The sequence below is a fragment of the Esox lucius genome, chromosome 11 (genome assembly GCF_011004845.1).
Source record: "Esox lucius isolate fEsoLuc1 chromosome 11, fEsoLuc1.pri, whole genome shotgun sequence".
NCBI classification, from domain to species: domain Eukaryota; kingdom Metazoa; phylum Chordata; class Actinopteri; order Esociformes; family Esocidae; genus Esox; species Esox lucius.
The window spans coordinates 9,515,393-9,531,999 of NC_047579.1; the positions used below are offsets into that span (position 1 = coordinate 9,515,393).

Below are 16,607 nucleotides of genomic sequence, written 5' to 3' on the forward strand. Positions count from 1 at the left end.
TCGAAGATGAAAATAAGCAACTCTATAGACATATTTTACAATCCATCTGCATGCCAGTTCCAGGCCATCTTCCGCCGCCTGATGGTTCGGTGTGGTGTCTCACCTGTGTAAAGCACTATATAAATATATATTTTTTTTATTTTTATTATTATTTTAATAAGGTGCTGAGTGCTGCAGAGAGGGTGATCCGCCAAGCTTCACCAATGCCAGCTCCTAAGGTTTCGACAGTCACACACATCGTCCGGGAGGAGATTGGAACAGAGGATGTTTTTCTGCTTGGGGAACACATTGAGGAGACTCAGTTTGGCATCGACAACCATCATTCTGACTTGTTGTCATTGGTTGTGTCTGTGTTTCTCAAAATAAGGCTGCACCACATTACCAAAGTCACCTCTCTTGAACTGCAGAAAGGGAGCACGAGGAAGAAGCTCTGTGAAACTGTCCTCTTTCAGGGGTTTTAGAGCGTGTTCGTGTGTGTGGTTCCACGAAAATCCAGGACTTTAATCCTAAATTCCAGCGTCCCAAAACTAATTCTAAGCTTTACATCTGTACTTTAACCTTACTCATCACACATAGTATCTTTATGTCTGTCATCATTCTGACAAGATTAACACTGAAACTGAAAGCAATGGCTTAAAACTGCCTGGAAACAGTGGTCTGTCACATTTTATGTGAATACTGTTGTTGAGTCTGTAAATAAGTGTTGTTGGGTCTGTAAATACCTCTGTTTGTTTGTGTTTCATGAACTCTAGCCTCATGGTGTGTGTCTCCAGGAATCCAAATGTTGGTCTCCTTTGCCTTACACTGGGTTTGTGAGATTGTGTTTAATGAAGTTTATCTTTAAATTGTCTTTGTGTTTGTCTTAACCCTGATCTCTTTCCCTCTGGGTTCTGAAAAGCACTTGTAACTGTGTTTTGAAAACTGCTACATTAAGTTTGCAGACTTTTCAAGGGAGTTTCAACAAAGTAAATGTGCAGTTTAAATGAAAACTGTCACTTTTAATTGTATCCTGCTATTTTAGACTGGGACCCATGTGTGTATGTTGGGAGGGGGGCTGTGAAATGAGAGTGAGAGAAATATATATATATCTGACTTTACTGCCACTATTTAAACATTAGGTGTTTCAATCAGAATGATAGTCAAACTGGAAATGTCCCTATTTTTCTCCCTTTTTGGAGATTATGTTCACAGTTTTGATCTTGGACGTCTGGTCCCTTTATATCATATATCAGAATATTCTATTACTGTTAAGCCCATTATCAATATTAAAATACGCCGAACCATGTCTCCTGTATCATAGCTACATGTATGACCTTTGCAGCAAAAAAAAACGTGTGAAAATCAGTAAGGTATTCACTGAGTTATGATTAATTAAATGCGCTGACAGCTCATTTCACCCGCCAAAACCGATTACTTTGGCCCTCATTTATCATTCTTGCGTAGAAACGGGCGTATATGTTGGCGTAAGATTTTGCTTACACTCCTCTCACCGCCTGATTTATGAATCTGTGCGTACCTTTAAAATCCAGGTGTACGCAATACCTGCCCTTGATAAATGCTGCGGCTGAAAACGATCGTCATTAGAATAACACGCCCCTATATATTCAAGTCTCCGCTTCCCCCACGCCCTCATTTTACGCCATGGACACACGGAAGACGGCAAAAAAGAGAAACTTCTCTCACGTGGAGATTGAGACGATCACCAGGGAGGTAGAAAGAAATAAAATTGTTTCATTTTGCAGTTTAAAAAGCGGAATAAAAGATGATGTGATGTGGAGTACCATTCATTCACATTAATAATTGCATGACAATTTGTAATATTCGTCTTATTATTTCATGATATTTATTATTAATGACGTTTATTGTTATTTAGAAGAAGAATGTCGTTATTATTATTATTTCTATTATTATTTAAAAGAAGAAGAATGTCATTTTTATTATTTTGTCAGTCTGAATTATATTTTGGTCATTAAAAGCCTTTTATTACGGAACCCAGTCCGTGCGCAACTGCCGGGCCTAACCCTGAAACGTCATGTAAAGCGCACAGGCTTGCATCTGAAGGAATACATATAAATCAAATGCTTTGGAAAGTCACACAAATTAAACCTTGAAGTCCATGTTGCACAAAAATAAACCCTGAAGTTTGTAATTATGTTGTTGTTTTTTTTACAGTGGGTCATAATATATCATATCTTTTAGTTTGTCAGTACTTTAGGATTTTTTTTCCTGCGCATTTCCGCACTAACTCAAAACGTGCTCCTGAGCTGGCGTAGGATTTGAGAGTGCCGTACGCCAACGTCCATATTGATAAATCTCAAAGTCACCGTGGTTTTGGGTGTACACGCTGGAGATTTGGTGTACGCACTTTTGATAAATGAGGGCCATTGAGTGGAGCGGCGGACCGGTCCAAGATGGCGGCCCCACGGCTCTTCAGCGCCAGTAGGCAGTAGCGGTCGATGCGGTGTCTACTCTTTATTATGTCTATGGTCGCATCAACTCTTCGCCGGATTAACACCGGGCGCTTCTGCGGAGCTTTCCGGCTCCGATGAGGTTTGGTTCCGTCCTCCAAACATTATTATACCCCACCGGGAGCATTTCAGAAGCGCGGCGCTGCGAGGGAGCTGTATTGGCGTGATCGCGAGATCAATAAACAATAATATACTACTTTGCCTGTCCGATGTTGACATCATTTTGTTTTTGTATTTTTTCCTTGATTTTGAGGGTTCTACCATGACGTTCTTCTATAATTCCAGAATTGTAAAACATATAGGCAAGTAACAAAAGCTTAAAATCAGACAGTCACATTTTTGTTAAAACTTACATAAACTAGGCCTACCTGAAACGCATCTGTACCATATGTAATTAATTATTGATATAGCAAATAATATCTCAGAGGTCCTGTCCTGCGTAATGCAAGTTTACTGAACATTTTAATGGGTTTTTATGATGCATAAATACTGAATGGCTCTATACAAGCAGGCTAGTTTTCAAAATCACATAGGCCTATTATAAGGAAGAAAATTAGGTTATAATACTCACTTTCTGTTCTAGTTAGGATTCTAGCAGCCGTGTGCAGCACTAATTGAAGTTTATTTATTAATTTGTCTGGATAACCAGAGAGAAGAGCATTGCAGTAATCTAGTCTAGAAGTAACGAAAGCATCATGGGACGGTTGAAACACCTTGAATTCCTACAGAGACAAGCTAGAGTGATTACATTCACTCTGCACATGTTCACTTAGACGGTCTTCTTGCTTACAAAAAAGGAGCAACATTTGAAACTCTTAGAGAAATCTACCAGCAAAAGTGTTTTTTTTTAGGTAAAAATGTAACTTTTCTATCAGATGTATTTTTTGGATACTCTCCTGAGATCAAATATCTAGGAATCCAAACAAATATTAGAATCACTGTTTTCTAAGCTAAAAATAGAGATCACTAATGTGTCAATCTAGCTGTCAGACTAGTACACGTGAGGTGAAAACATTGCTGGTGAAACAAGGCGTTACAACCGTGCCAGAACTTTCCTTCATATTTTAAAAACCCTAAATGCCTGCATAAACTAGATCAAATGCTAAGTTAATGAATCAGTTGCATGCTAATGTGCCAAAATCAATTCATTTAATATTATTAACATCGCGTTTTACCGTCTGTATTGAATAGTCTGTGTTGAATGCTGGACAGTTGGAAGCATTGAGTGACCCAGTCTGTATGTGATAGCAGTTATTCATGAATGTTGAGAATTTTCCAGTCAAGACTTAAGTACAAGTAAAATTATATTTAGACTGTAAAAGGTGGCATTTAGCACATTTCTTACAGGGAGTATCAGCCTTGCATCAAATTACGCCCCCCAAGCATGAAACCGTACAGGACGTGTTTAATTTTCAGCGTGGCTATATTGACAAAAACAGATTCCTATGGGATCGAATGTTGGGCTTTTTAAATTGGAAATCGTGCAATTAACATGCTATGTGGCATGTATGAAAATGCTGAGCAGCCCCAGTTGATTTTGGATCAAAATGGCTAAATTATCCAAGAGACTTTGAAAGAGGGTTCATTATTTGTCGCACGGATGGGAGGAGTTTCCTCACAAAGACTGCTCAACTGGCCAGTGTTTCAATAGGAACAGTGACTAAAGTTACATCTGCATTTACAGACGAAAAACATAATCTATTATGGCAGCAGTTCCCAAATAGTGGATAAGTGAACTTAGTTATTGTGGGTTACTGTGTGTAAATAAAGACATGTTTTATGGGTTTATATTTCAGTCTGTAAGGCAACAAAAGGTGAACATTTTGGAACGGATGAGGACTTTCTATGTAGATCTGTGGGACAGATATCAGTAAATAGGTTGAGCGACAGGAATTAGGCTCCTTAATTATGGTCTAAAGCAGTGATTTTCAAACTTTTTGTCCAGCGACACACACTTTCAAAATGACAAACCATCGCGAACCAAATGACATGAGAAAGTGTTTTCACACATACCGTTTTCCTATCATTATATTAATTATTTGTAGGAATATTAACAAAACTCGTTCTAATTGTCAGGAGTAATAACACAACATACATTTTCTTTTCTCAATATTGACAGTACTGTCACAGACCTGTGTATTATAAAAACATTATAATCACCAAAATAACCAAGATCAGACTTTGAAAAACACTGGTCTAAAGCGCACATCCATGGCCGTGATGCTCGTGCATTACTGCGATAATAATAATAATACATTATATTTTTATAGCGCTTATTTAATTATGTAAGAGAAAAACTGAAAATCACTTTCCCAGACGAGAACGTCAATGTAGGACGTGTCAACAAGAACAGCCCGTCGAGAACTACACAGAGAGGGATATTAAATATAGTAACCCCTCATTAAGTTTTCTTACATTTTCTTCGTTGCACATATAGTATATAACATGACCGACTTCAATAACAAACATTCCCCTCATTCCTCTTAATTAGCGGTGCAGTTAGCCAAGTCATGGCGAATGACGAACGGATGAAAACTCTAAACATCCTACAGATCATACTTCGCTTCTTATTAAACAATTAAACTGTGAAACTTACTGGAAGATGAACGCACACAAATAGCGCAGTCCTTTCTTGGTTTCGGAACGAACTTGATCTATTTCATGTCTTTAAACCGTCCACAGAAGTTTAGTAGGGAACTTTTTCTAGGGATGGTGGTTCGTGAACCAATAAAATAAATAGTTTCGAGTTTTTATTTCCATCAGCGTCTTGTGAGCAACATGGGATGGGCGGAGTAAAAGGCCAGCAACAATTGCAAATACACAGTGTCCCTTGATTTTTTTTTTGTATTTATTTACTCTATAGAGTCTCCTGAACATTTCCTACAATACATTCACAGAGGCGTATATCATAGTTTTTTTCTGTATAGCGCAATATGTATTTCAATTTCCATTGAGTTACATTGTGGCCAATAGGATCTAGGATGGGTGGAGTAAAAATGCCAGCAACAATTGCATATACACAGTGCCCCTTGATTCTTTTGTTGCATATAATTACTCTATCCACTCTCCTGAACATTTCCTTCTATACATTTTTACAAAATCAATTAATTGCATATTATTAACATCGCGTTTTACCGCGGACATTTATCTTAAAGGCAAAATCCGCGCAGATTACAATTCACAAATGTATATAACAATGTGTAAACAGAAAATACAATTTACAAATGAATGTAACATCCACACATGTCTCATGATCTGCAAATAAAAAACACGATCCACAAATATATTTCACTACACATAAATACATTCCTTTCTACTTGTACCTCAAAGCAAGGATTTGAACATATGAAAAATGATTTGGGATTATCCCTTTGAACAGTAAATTCACTATTTACGGATCAAATTATATTTGTGGATTGGTTCCTATTTGTTTATAAAAAATGTTATGCTAAATAAAAATGTACAATTGCACAAATTCTACAAATACTTAATGATCTGTTAGGGTATTTGTGAGTCACATCTGAGTTTGTGGAACGTATCATATTTGTGTATAGCAAACGGTGTTTGTGTATTGGTTCCTGTTTGTTTTAAGAATTTTGAACACATTAGATTTGCAAAAACGATTTTTACTTGTCAGGTTTGGGGACAACACGCAGGGCTGCCCTTTGTCGCCGGTTCTGTTCGTCATTTTTATGGACAGAATTTCTAGGCGCAGCCAGGGGCCGGAGGGTGTCAGGTTTGGGGACCACACAATTTCGTCTCTGCTCGTTGCGGATTATGTTGTTGTGTTGGCCCTTTCAAACCAGGATGAGAATCGGTGGGGATGAGAATCAGTACCTCCAAATCCGAGGCCATGGTCCTCAGTCAGAAAAGGGTGGCTGTGATGGTCCCTTCCTTAAGGGGCTATTCCGCTGCGTGTCTTCTGTGTTTCCTTGTCTTGTCCTTGTATGTGTAATGGTCCCTTCCTTAAGGGGCCATTCCGCTTCGTGTTTTCTGTGTTTCCTTGTCTTGTCCTTGTATGGTCTTTCCTGTTCTTGTTTCTGTTCAACGTTATATTCAGTTCACCTGTGTTTTAGCCCCCACCTGTTTCTGTTTTCCTCGTTTTCTCAGTGTATTTAGTTCAGCCCTTTTCTCCTTGTCCTTGTGGGTCATTGTGTGTGTATATGTCGTGTACACCTGTTGTGCCTGTTGTGCCTGTTGTGCCTGTTGTGCCTGTTGTGCCTGTTGTGCCTGTTGTGCCTGTTGTGCCTGTTGTGCCTGTTGTGCCTGTTGTGCCTGTTGTGCCTGTTGTGCCTGTTGTGCCTGTTGTGCCTGTTGTGCCTGTTGTGCCTGTGCTCCTGCGCCATTGGACTTTTTGTAGTGCCCGGCACTCATTTACGTTATTCCTTCGTTTGTTTAATAAAAAGGGGAAACCCTATGGACTTCTGCATTTGCCTCCGTCTCCATACCTAACAGCGTGACAGAATGACCCACCCGACCAAAAAGGAGGCAGCAGAAGTGGACGGTAGGGGAACTCCTCGGATGGCCAGATTCCGACTCCGAGGAGGAGGACCCCTACCGTCACCCCCTGGACCGCTGGATTCCCCGGTGGCCATCCCCCAGCGTAAGCCCGCGTCAGCCACAGCAAAGCCGACCCAGAGACCCATTCCGGTCGGCACCCAGTCTCATTTCCCAGGTTCCCCGAGCGGCCTGGCGTGGTAGCAGGCTGGCCATTCGGCGTACCCCGCTACCCACTCCTGTCCCGCGGTCAGCCCAGGGCCCTACTCGTGTCCCGCGGCCTGCCCCGGCCTCTACTCGTGTCCCGCGGCCTGCCCCGGCCTTTACTCGTGTCCCGCGGCCTGCCCCGGTCCCCACTCCTGTCCCGCGGTCAGCCCAGGTCCCTACTCCTGTCCCGCGGTCAGCCCCGGTCCCTACTCCTGTCCCGCGGTCAGCCCCGGTCCCTACTCCTGTCCCGCGGCCTGCCCCGGTCCCTACTCCTGTCCCGCGGCCTGCCCCGGTCCCTACTCCTGTCCCGCGGCCTGCCCCGGTCCCTGTTCCAGCTCCGCTACCGGTCCAGCCCCCTGCTGCCCTGGAGAGGCAGCCAGCGCCCCCTGCTGCCCTGGAGAGGCAGCCAGCGCCCCCTGCTGCCCTGGAGAGGCAGCCAGCGCCCCCTGCTGCCCTGGAGAGGCAGCCAGCGCCCCCTGCTGCCCTGGAGAGGCAGCCAGCGCCCCCTGCTGCCCTGGAGAGGCAGCCAGCGCCCCCTGCTGCCCTGGAGAGGCAGCCAGCGCCCCCTGCTGCCCTGGAGAGGCAGCCAGCGCCCCCTGCTGCCCTGGAGAGGCAGCCAGCGCCCCCTGCTGCCCTGGAGAGGCAGCCAGCGCCCCCTGCTGCCCTGGAGAGGCAGCCAGCGCCCCCTGCTGCCCTGGAGAGGCAGCCAGCTCCCCCTGCTGCCCTGGAGAGGCAGCCAGCTCCCCCTGCTGCCCTGGAGAGGCAGCCAGCTCCCCCTGCTGCCCTGGAGAGGCAGCCAGCTCCCCCTGCAGCCCAGTGTCCGCCAGCTCCCCCTGCAGCCCAGTGTCCGCCAGCTCCCCCTGCAGCCCAGTGTCCGCCAGCTCCCCCTGCTGCCCAGGGTCCGCCTGCTCCCCCTGCTGCCCAGGGTCCGCCTGCTCCCCCTGCTGCCCAGGGTCCGCCTGCTCCCCCTGCTGCCCAGGGTCCGCCCGAGCCGCCCCTGGAGGACTGGTGGCCCGAGCCGCCCCTGGAGGACTGGTGGCCCGAGCCGCCCCTGGAGGACTGGTGGCCCGAGCCGCCCCTGGAGGACTGGTGGCCCGAGCCGCCCCTGGAGGACTGGTGGCCCGAGCCGCCCCTGGAGGACTGGTGGCCCGAGCCGCCACCTCCTCCCGCGGCGCCTACTCCTGCCCAGGCATCGCCGCCTGTCCCGGCCTCAGCGGCGCCCTCGCCTGTCCCGGCCTCAGCGGCGCCCTCGCCTGTCCCGGCCTCAGCGGCGCCCTCGCCTGTCCCGGCCTCAGCGGCGCCCTCGCCTGTCCCTGCTCCACAGCCGGCTCCTCCGCCAGCCCTTGCTCCTCAGCCGGCCCCTGCTCCACAGCCGGCTCCTCCGCCGGCCCCTGCTCCTCAGCCGGCCCTTCCGCCGGCCCCTGCTCCTCAGCCGGCCCTCCCGCCGGCCCCTGCTCCTCAGCCGGCCCTCCCGCCGGCCCCTGCTCCTCAGCCGGCCCTCCCGCCGGCCCCTGCTCCTCAGCCGGCCCTCCCGCCGGCCCCTGCTCCTCAGCCGGCCCTCCCGCCGGCCCCTGCTCCTCAGCCGGCCCTTCCGCCGGCCCCTGCTCCTCCGCCGGCCCCTCCGCCGGCCCCTGCTCCTCAGCCGGCCCTTCCGCCGGCCCCTGCTCCTTCGCCGGCTCCTTCGCCGGCTCCTTCGCCGGCTCCTCCGCCGGCTCCTCCGTCTGGTCCTCCGTCTGGTCCTCCGTCTAGTCCTCCGTCTAGTCCTCCGCCGGCTCCTCCGCCGGCTCCTGCCCCGGATCCTCAGCCGGATCCTCCGCCGGTCCCCGACCCTCCGTCGGCTCTCCCGGCCTCTGACCCTCAGCCGGCTCTCCTGGCTCCTGGCCCTCAGCCGGCCCCTGGCCCTCAGCCGGCCCCTGGCCCTCAGCCGGCCCCTGGCCCTCAGCCGGCCCCTGGCCCTCAGCCGGCCCCTGATCCTCAGCCGAGTCATAGACCTTCGCCGGCTCCCCCGGCCGCCGGTCCTCCCCTGGCTGCCGGTCCTCCCCCGGTCACTCTGGCTCCCGGACCTTCGCCGGCCTCCCCGGTTCCTGACACTCCGCCGGTCACCCCGGCTCATGACACCCCGCCGGTCACCCCGGCCCCTGAGCCTCCGCCGGTCACCCCGGCCCCTGAACCTCCGCCGGTCACCCCGGCTCCTGACACCCCGCCGGTCACCCCGGCTCCTGACACCCCGCCGGTCACCCCGGCTCCTGACACCCCGCCGGTCACCCCGGCCCCTGAACCTTCGCCGGTCACCCCGGCTCCTGACACCCCGCCGGTCACCCCGGCTCCTGACACCCCGCCGGTCACCCCGGCTCCTGACACCCCGCCGGTCACCCCGGCTCCTGACACCCCGCCGGTCACCCCGGCCCCTGAACCTCCGCCGGCCTCCCCGGCTTCTGGAACTCCGCCGGTCCCCCCGGCTCCCGGAAACCCGCCGGTCCCCCCGGCTCCCGACGCCCCGCATGGTCCCGGCCCGCCTCCGACCCTCCCTGGTCCCGGCGCTCCCTGCTCCCGCCGCCCGGCTGTCCCGGCTGTCCCGGCTGGGTCTCCTGGGTCCTTGGGGCCGCCGGATCGGGGCTCTGCTGGGGGTCCTCCTTGTGTTCCGGTCCCTGGTCCCAGTCCTGGGGCCGTGTCTCCGCCTTGGTGCCCTGCCCGTCCCCCCCTTTTGGCGTTTGGGCGCGTCCGGGAGTCCGCGCCTTTGGGGGGGGGTACTGTGATGGTCCCTTCCTTAAGGGGCCATTCCGCTGCGTGTCTTCTGTGTTTCCTTGTCTTGTCCTTGTATGTGTAATGGTCCCTTCCTTAAGGGGCCATTCCGCTTCGTGTTTTCTGTGTTTCCTTGTCTTGTCCTTGTATGGTCTTTCCTGTTCTTGTTTCTGTTCAACGTTATATTCAGTTCACCTGTGTTTTAGCCCCCACCTGTTTCTGTTTTCCTCGTTTTCTCAGTGTATTTAGTTCAGCCCTTTTCTCCTTGTCCTTGTGGGTCATTGTGTGTGTATATGTCGTGTGCTCCTGTGCTCCTGTGCTCCTGTGCTCCTGTGCTCCTGTGCTCCTGCGCCATTGGACTTTTTGTAGTGCCCGGCACTCATTTACGTTATTCCTTCGTTTGTTTAATAAAAAGGGGAAACCCTATGGACTTCTGCATTTGCCTCCGTCTCCATACCTAACAGCGTGACAGTGGCTTGCCCACTTCAGGTTGGTGGAGAGTACCTGCGTCAAGTGGAGGAGTTTAAGTATCTAGGGGTCTTGTTCACGAGTGAGGGAAGGATGGAACGGGAGATTGACAGACGGATCGGTGCAGCTTCTGCAGTAATGCGGTCGATGTGACACAAAGGGGGCACAAAGTCACGAGTGACAAATTCTTCTCCTCTTATGAACTCAGCCAGCAGCTACGTACTAATCAGTTTCTCCTAATTAATAAGGTTATTTAGGTAAAAAAAAAACACTATTGTCAAAAAAAACTTTTGCTACAACGGATTAAAATATTTCAACAAACACAATTTAAGAAAGAAAAATCACATCAAAAACTGATCCATTTACGTCGCAATTAATTAACTATCTAGCGTGGCAAAATAGTACCGTTAGGTAGCAAAACTTGCTTTGTCTTGCATGATTGTTTCTCAATATAACTGGATACAACTATGGCAGCAATATTGATCGCTACTTCTAAACGAAGAGAGAATAATGTGTTTTAAATGAGAAGTTATTTAATTAATATAGTGTGGATGTATAATGTATAAGCTGTCAAACTGTTGTGAGCATTAAACCAAAATATTGAATGTATGTAGCATAAGCTGAAACTGAAAGTTGCAAGTAGAAAACAGAAAATCTTATTTAGGCTGTTGCTGGGGTAGGAGAGCAGACTGAGACTGTGTGTCTCAGACGAACAGGAAACAGAGGTGGACAGATGAATACCACACACACAGTCTGGGCAAGAGTGGATCAAGAATAGGCACAGGACAGAAACCACAAGAGACGGTTGGGCTGTATTTACACAAATAAGGTAAAGAACAAACTGGACCAATGGCACACATACTTGGCTCTCTCCACCCCTGCTTTGTACTATAAATAATACTTGTGTGACTGCCAAATCTTTAGACATTGTGCGGCGACATTCTGTCTCCAAAAGCTTTTGTAATAAATGGAATATACGGTATGGTAATTGACCTGACTCCTGGTGTGTTATTCTCCTTTCCATCAAACCAACTCGGGGAAGTTTTAGACTTCAACAATAGTCAAGCAAACAAACGACTGCATTGTAGCTTCACCGTGCATTCCTCTAGAGATCTCACTATCTCCTTCTTTCTACACTCTGAAATAATTAGATTTGCTCAGATTACTATGACAGTGTGATCTTTGATCTGTCTTATCAGAAAATACCACAACGGGACGATTCCATATTTTACGGGACGGGTGTCCCTCGTGGCATCCTGTTGAGGGTGCTTCGGCAATATGGGGTCCTGGGTCCTTTGCTAAGGGCTGTCAGGTCCCTGTACGACTTGGTCCGCATTGCCGGCAGTAAGTCAAACTTGTTCCCTGTGCATGTTGGACTCCAGCAGGGCTGCCCTTTGTCGCCGGTTCTGTTCATAATTTTTATGGACAGAATTTCTAGGCGCAGCAAGGGGCCGGAGGGTGTCAGGTTTGGGGACCACACGATTTCGTCTCTGCTCTTTGAGGATGATGTTGTCGTGTTGGCCCCTTCAAACCAGGACCTTCAGCATGCACTTGGACGGTTTGCAGCCGAGTGTGAAGCGGTGGGGATGAAAATCAGTACCTCCAAATCCAAGGCCATGGTCCTCAGTCGGAAAAGGGTGGCTTGCCCACTTCAGGTTGGTGGAGAGTACCTGCCTCAAGTGGAGGAGTTTAAGTATCTAGGGGTCTTGTTCACGAGTGAGGGAAGGATGGAACGGGAGATTGACAAACGGATCGGTGCAGCTTCTGCAGTAATGCGGTCGATGTATCGGTCTGTCGTGGTGAAGAAAGAGCTGAGCCGCAAGACCTTTGGGTCATGACCGAAAGGACAGGATCCCGGATACAGGCGGCCGAAATGAGCTTTCTCCGCAGGGTGGCTGGGCGATCCCTTAGAGATAGGGTGAGAAGCTTGGTCACCCGGGAGGAGCTCAGAGTAGAGCCGCTGCTCCTCCACATCGAGAGGGGTCAGCTGAGGTGGCTTGGGCATCTATTTCGGATGCCTCCGGAATGCCTTCCTGGGAAGGGGTTCCGGGCCTGTCCCACCGGGAGGAGACCCCGGGGAAGACCTAGGACACGCTGGAGGGACTATGTCTCCTGGCTGGCCTGGGAACGCCTCGGTGTCCCCCAGGAAGAGCTAGAGGAAGTGTCTAGGGAGAGGGAAGTCTTGGCATCTCGGCTTAGACTGCTGCCCCCGCGACCCGGCCCCGGATAAGCGGAAGAAGATGGATGGATGGATTTGTACTTGCAATCTGTTGAGACAAATAGAGTTCTCTCTTCCCTAGCTTTCTTTACACCATCTTGTCCGGTGCTCCAGCCAATCAGGCACTTGCCTTTAGACTTACGTCAGGTCTTGGTTCGAGTGCTACAGAGTGTGATTTTTCCTGAAGTCCGGATAAAACAGCAACCATGCAGAAAACTAGTAAGCTGTTTATATAAATGTTATTGGAAGAAAGGGCTTGATATCTACTGTAACCAACTAGCTATTTGTAAGCTTGACTCAGATGCGTTTTGTTTTGTTTTGTGGTTCAGCTCTACGTTGCACAACTACTTCAACCAAAGTTCAGACAACATGGAATGATATCCTGACGCTTCAGATTCCTATTGACACTGGAGCATCCAAAGTGTGTTTAGTCTTCAAGCAAATACAACAAAATGCAGGCATATGCAATGTGCATATATCCATCTTAAATAAATAATCTTTCCAGCTTCATTTGGACCACCACATGACCTACCTGATTTTGATTTATCTATAAATAATAAATCTATATAGATTCTAGAGTTCCCGCGTTGTTTAAAATACAACCTAATGACATTTGCAGTATGCAGGGTTTACAGTATTGTAGTCTATATATAACATATACCTGAGTTAAGGGCTTTGGTTAGGCACTGTTATTGAAATTCTTGAACTACATTGGAGAAATGTCTGCCTTTCTATTACCTGGTGTGTAACTCTGGTCTTTGTTTGTGACCCACACGTTTGCATAATATAAGAGCATCATTAGGTACTCTGACCATCTGTTTATCTGCCTAAACCAACAAGGGTATCTGTCATTTATTCCTTAGGGGAAGTAGGACAATTGGCTAATTTGGGTTAACATTATGGCAGGAAGGATAAGGTGGGGGCACATCCTGATTGAAATATGTTCACAGGTGTTTAAATGTTGGATGGTGCACGTGGAAGTATTCGCCTGATAACTTAGGATTCATACTTTAATAATTTCCTAAATGTAATCCGAGTGATAAATTGGAAATTGGTACAATGATGCTTTCTTAATTTGGTAAAAAATGGTCTTGTGGTTTCATTATAACAGGTTAAAATATTGTGTTTCTCTCTCCTTGTATGGAGTAGTAGAATGAAGAACCACAAGGTGATAGTCTTTAATGTTAAGAAAACACGCTGTTTCCCATGACAACTGGATTTGCATCCAATATAGTGTAAAAGAAAATGTAATCGGTCTTGAGTCCAAAGTTCTATAAAGGTTTTTAAATGTTTAAACAGATAAACAGAGAACACTAATGGTCTGTTAATTACTCATGTCACAGCATAATGACTATAAACTCATAACTGCTAATGTAATATAAAATAATAACATAAAAATATCATATTTCTTAACAATTTCAAATAGTCATAGCCTGCAACAGAGAGTAAAATAGCTAAAGCCTGTAAAATTAGATGTCCTATTTTAAATGTTGAATTGGGTTTGGTTAAATGATGTAGTTTCACTTGGTTTGTATTTACAATGATAACTGGGATAATACTTGTGTTTTAAGACCAACGTCTGATACTCGTTATTGGAGTTTAAATTCTGAAATGGTTCACGGACAAATGGACAAATGGGGTAGATTGATGTGACTGTGTTTAGAGATCTAGGTTGGAGTATCCTGGGGATCACTCCCTGATTGTTCCTTGATTTGAGTGACTTCATGCATCCGTTTCCTGTAAACTTGGCCTTTCTGGAGAGTTTTCCACCCTGCTGTTACTGTGTTGATGAGATAAGCATTTTCTTTTTACAAACAGCCACGATATTAGGTGAGTACTAACTCTGAACCTTCAGTTAACGTAGGATGTTGGCTAAGTTGAAAGCGTGATGTCTCGTACTACAGATGGCTTGAGGATGTCAGATGTTATTGTGTGGAAACTTACGTTTCATGAACATTTCACACGATCCATTTGGCCTTTATGTCCTACCAGTAGTGGGTAAAGTCCTTGGCTCCAGGGAGGTGGGGCAGACCCTCTGGGATGGCGTCTACCAACCTTTCCCATTCACTCAAAGTAGCTTATTACTAAGGGTTACATTTGAGTGTTCAGACTGGTCTCACCTGTGGTCTTTTTCCCAACATGTGTATATTCAGTTTTGGGATAATCAAACATTAAGTGCAAGCTATATATATTTTCCTCTCAATAGATTTCATGTTGGAATATACAGTGGATATAAAAAGTCTACATACACCTTGTTAAAATGCCAGGTTTTTGTGATGAGAATGAGACAAAGATAAATCATTTCAGAAGTTTTTCCACTTTTAATGTGACCTATAATGTGAACAATTCAATTGAAAAACAAACTGAAATATTCTAGGGACAAAAATGAAAAATAAAAACCTTAAAATGACCTGGTTGCATAAGTGTGCACACCCTCTTATAACTGGAGGATGTGGCTGTGTTCAGAATCACATTCTAACTCATGTTAAATAGAAGTCATTACACACCTGCCATCATTTAAAGTGACTCTGATTAATCACAAATAAAGTTCAGCTGTTCTAGTGGGATTTTCCTGACATTTTCTTAGTTGCATCTCAGAGCAAAGGTCATGGTCCGCAGAGAGCTTTGAAAGCATCAAAAGGATCTCATTGTTGAAAGATATCAGTCAGGAGAAGGGTACAAAATAAGTTCCAAAGCATTAGATATACCAAGGAACACAACGAAAACAGTCATCATCTAGTGGAGAAAATATGGCACAACAGAGACATGGACTGGATGTCTCTCCAAAATTGATGAAAAGACGAGAAGAAAACTGGTCATGGAGGCTTCCAAGAGACCTACAGCAACATTAAAGGAAATGCAGGAATGTCTGGCAAGTACTGGCTGTGTGCTACATGTGATAACAACCTCCCGTATTCTTCATATGAATGGGCTATGGGGTAGGGTGGCAAGACGGAAGCCTTTTCTTATAAAGAAAAACATCCAAGCCCAGCTGAAGTTTGCAAAAACAAATTCTCCCAAAAGCACAAGTTATTAAGTAGGAATACAATGTAAAGTCTCTGAATAGTTTTGAATTCTGACAACAGAACAATGTAATATATGCTACACCTATTCAGGAAAATTCATGGAAGGAGGATTGTTCCAAATTCCTCAAAATCAATTGCATTGACAAATAAATAAAAGTTAGACTACAACAGTCAGGTACAGTAGGCATGACAATATTATTTTGATGAAATAATGACAAAAAAAGCTATATAAAAATCCACATGTTTAATTAATATTTAAAACAATGTAAATTTTTAAATTTTTATAGCCTAGACAATGATCTTTTTGTCAAAGAAATCATAACCATGCCGGTTTAAAAAAAGAATTAGTGATGGGGCAACTGAGGCCAGCAAACGGGGTTCAGTAAATTATCTGATCCTATAGTGTAACTTCTAGCAGAGCCTGCTGAAACGCTCTTTTGCACGCATGGGCTAGACATCCTAAGGAAACTGACATCGTTTGCATGGTATTTGTTGAGATATTTCTAACATTGACCTCAAAATCCCTGAGTCAGATTGGAAACATATTAGATCAGGCAATTATGTAGGTAATAATTGCAACTGCACTACAGTAGGCCTAGGTATACAGCAAATGCTCAGTTAGATGCTCAGTTCGCAAAGATTGTGAAAAGTTCATTCTGTTGACTAATTTAAATAAAGAACATTGGTTGGATGATAGAATTTGTGTTTTATTGCTGTTTAAATGTAGGCCATTATACAGTATAGCTTTTTAAAACATATGTTTGTTAGCTATTCTATATGGCTGCAATTTGGGAATTTTAAAGGCCATATTGGCTGATTTGATAAAACAAATGAGTTGATGTAACAAATCAAGCGACTGACACATTTGTCGATTAAATGTAATAGAGTAAACTCTGACAGCCTATTTCAGGTTTTCAAGTGAATTTGCCAATTGTCATGAGATGTGTTTTTCTACCATGCCGCACTTCAAAACTATGATCG

At 46.3% G+C, this 16,607-nt stretch overlaps 1 long non-coding RNA gene across 1 annotated transcript in view; it reads right to left on the minus strand.

Annotated features, from left to right (window-relative positions):
* Window positions 1-5,209, minus strand: part of LOC117595317 — a 36,362-nt gene extending 31,153 nt beyond the window's left edge. The window contains exon 1 of the long non-coding RNA XR_004576528.1: window positions 5,065-5,209. This is a non-coding gene — a long non-coding RNA (uncharacterized LOC117595317). The remainder of the gene's footprint in view (window positions 1-5,064) is intronic.
* Between the last annotated feature and the right edge of the window lie 11,398 nt (window positions 5,210-16,607).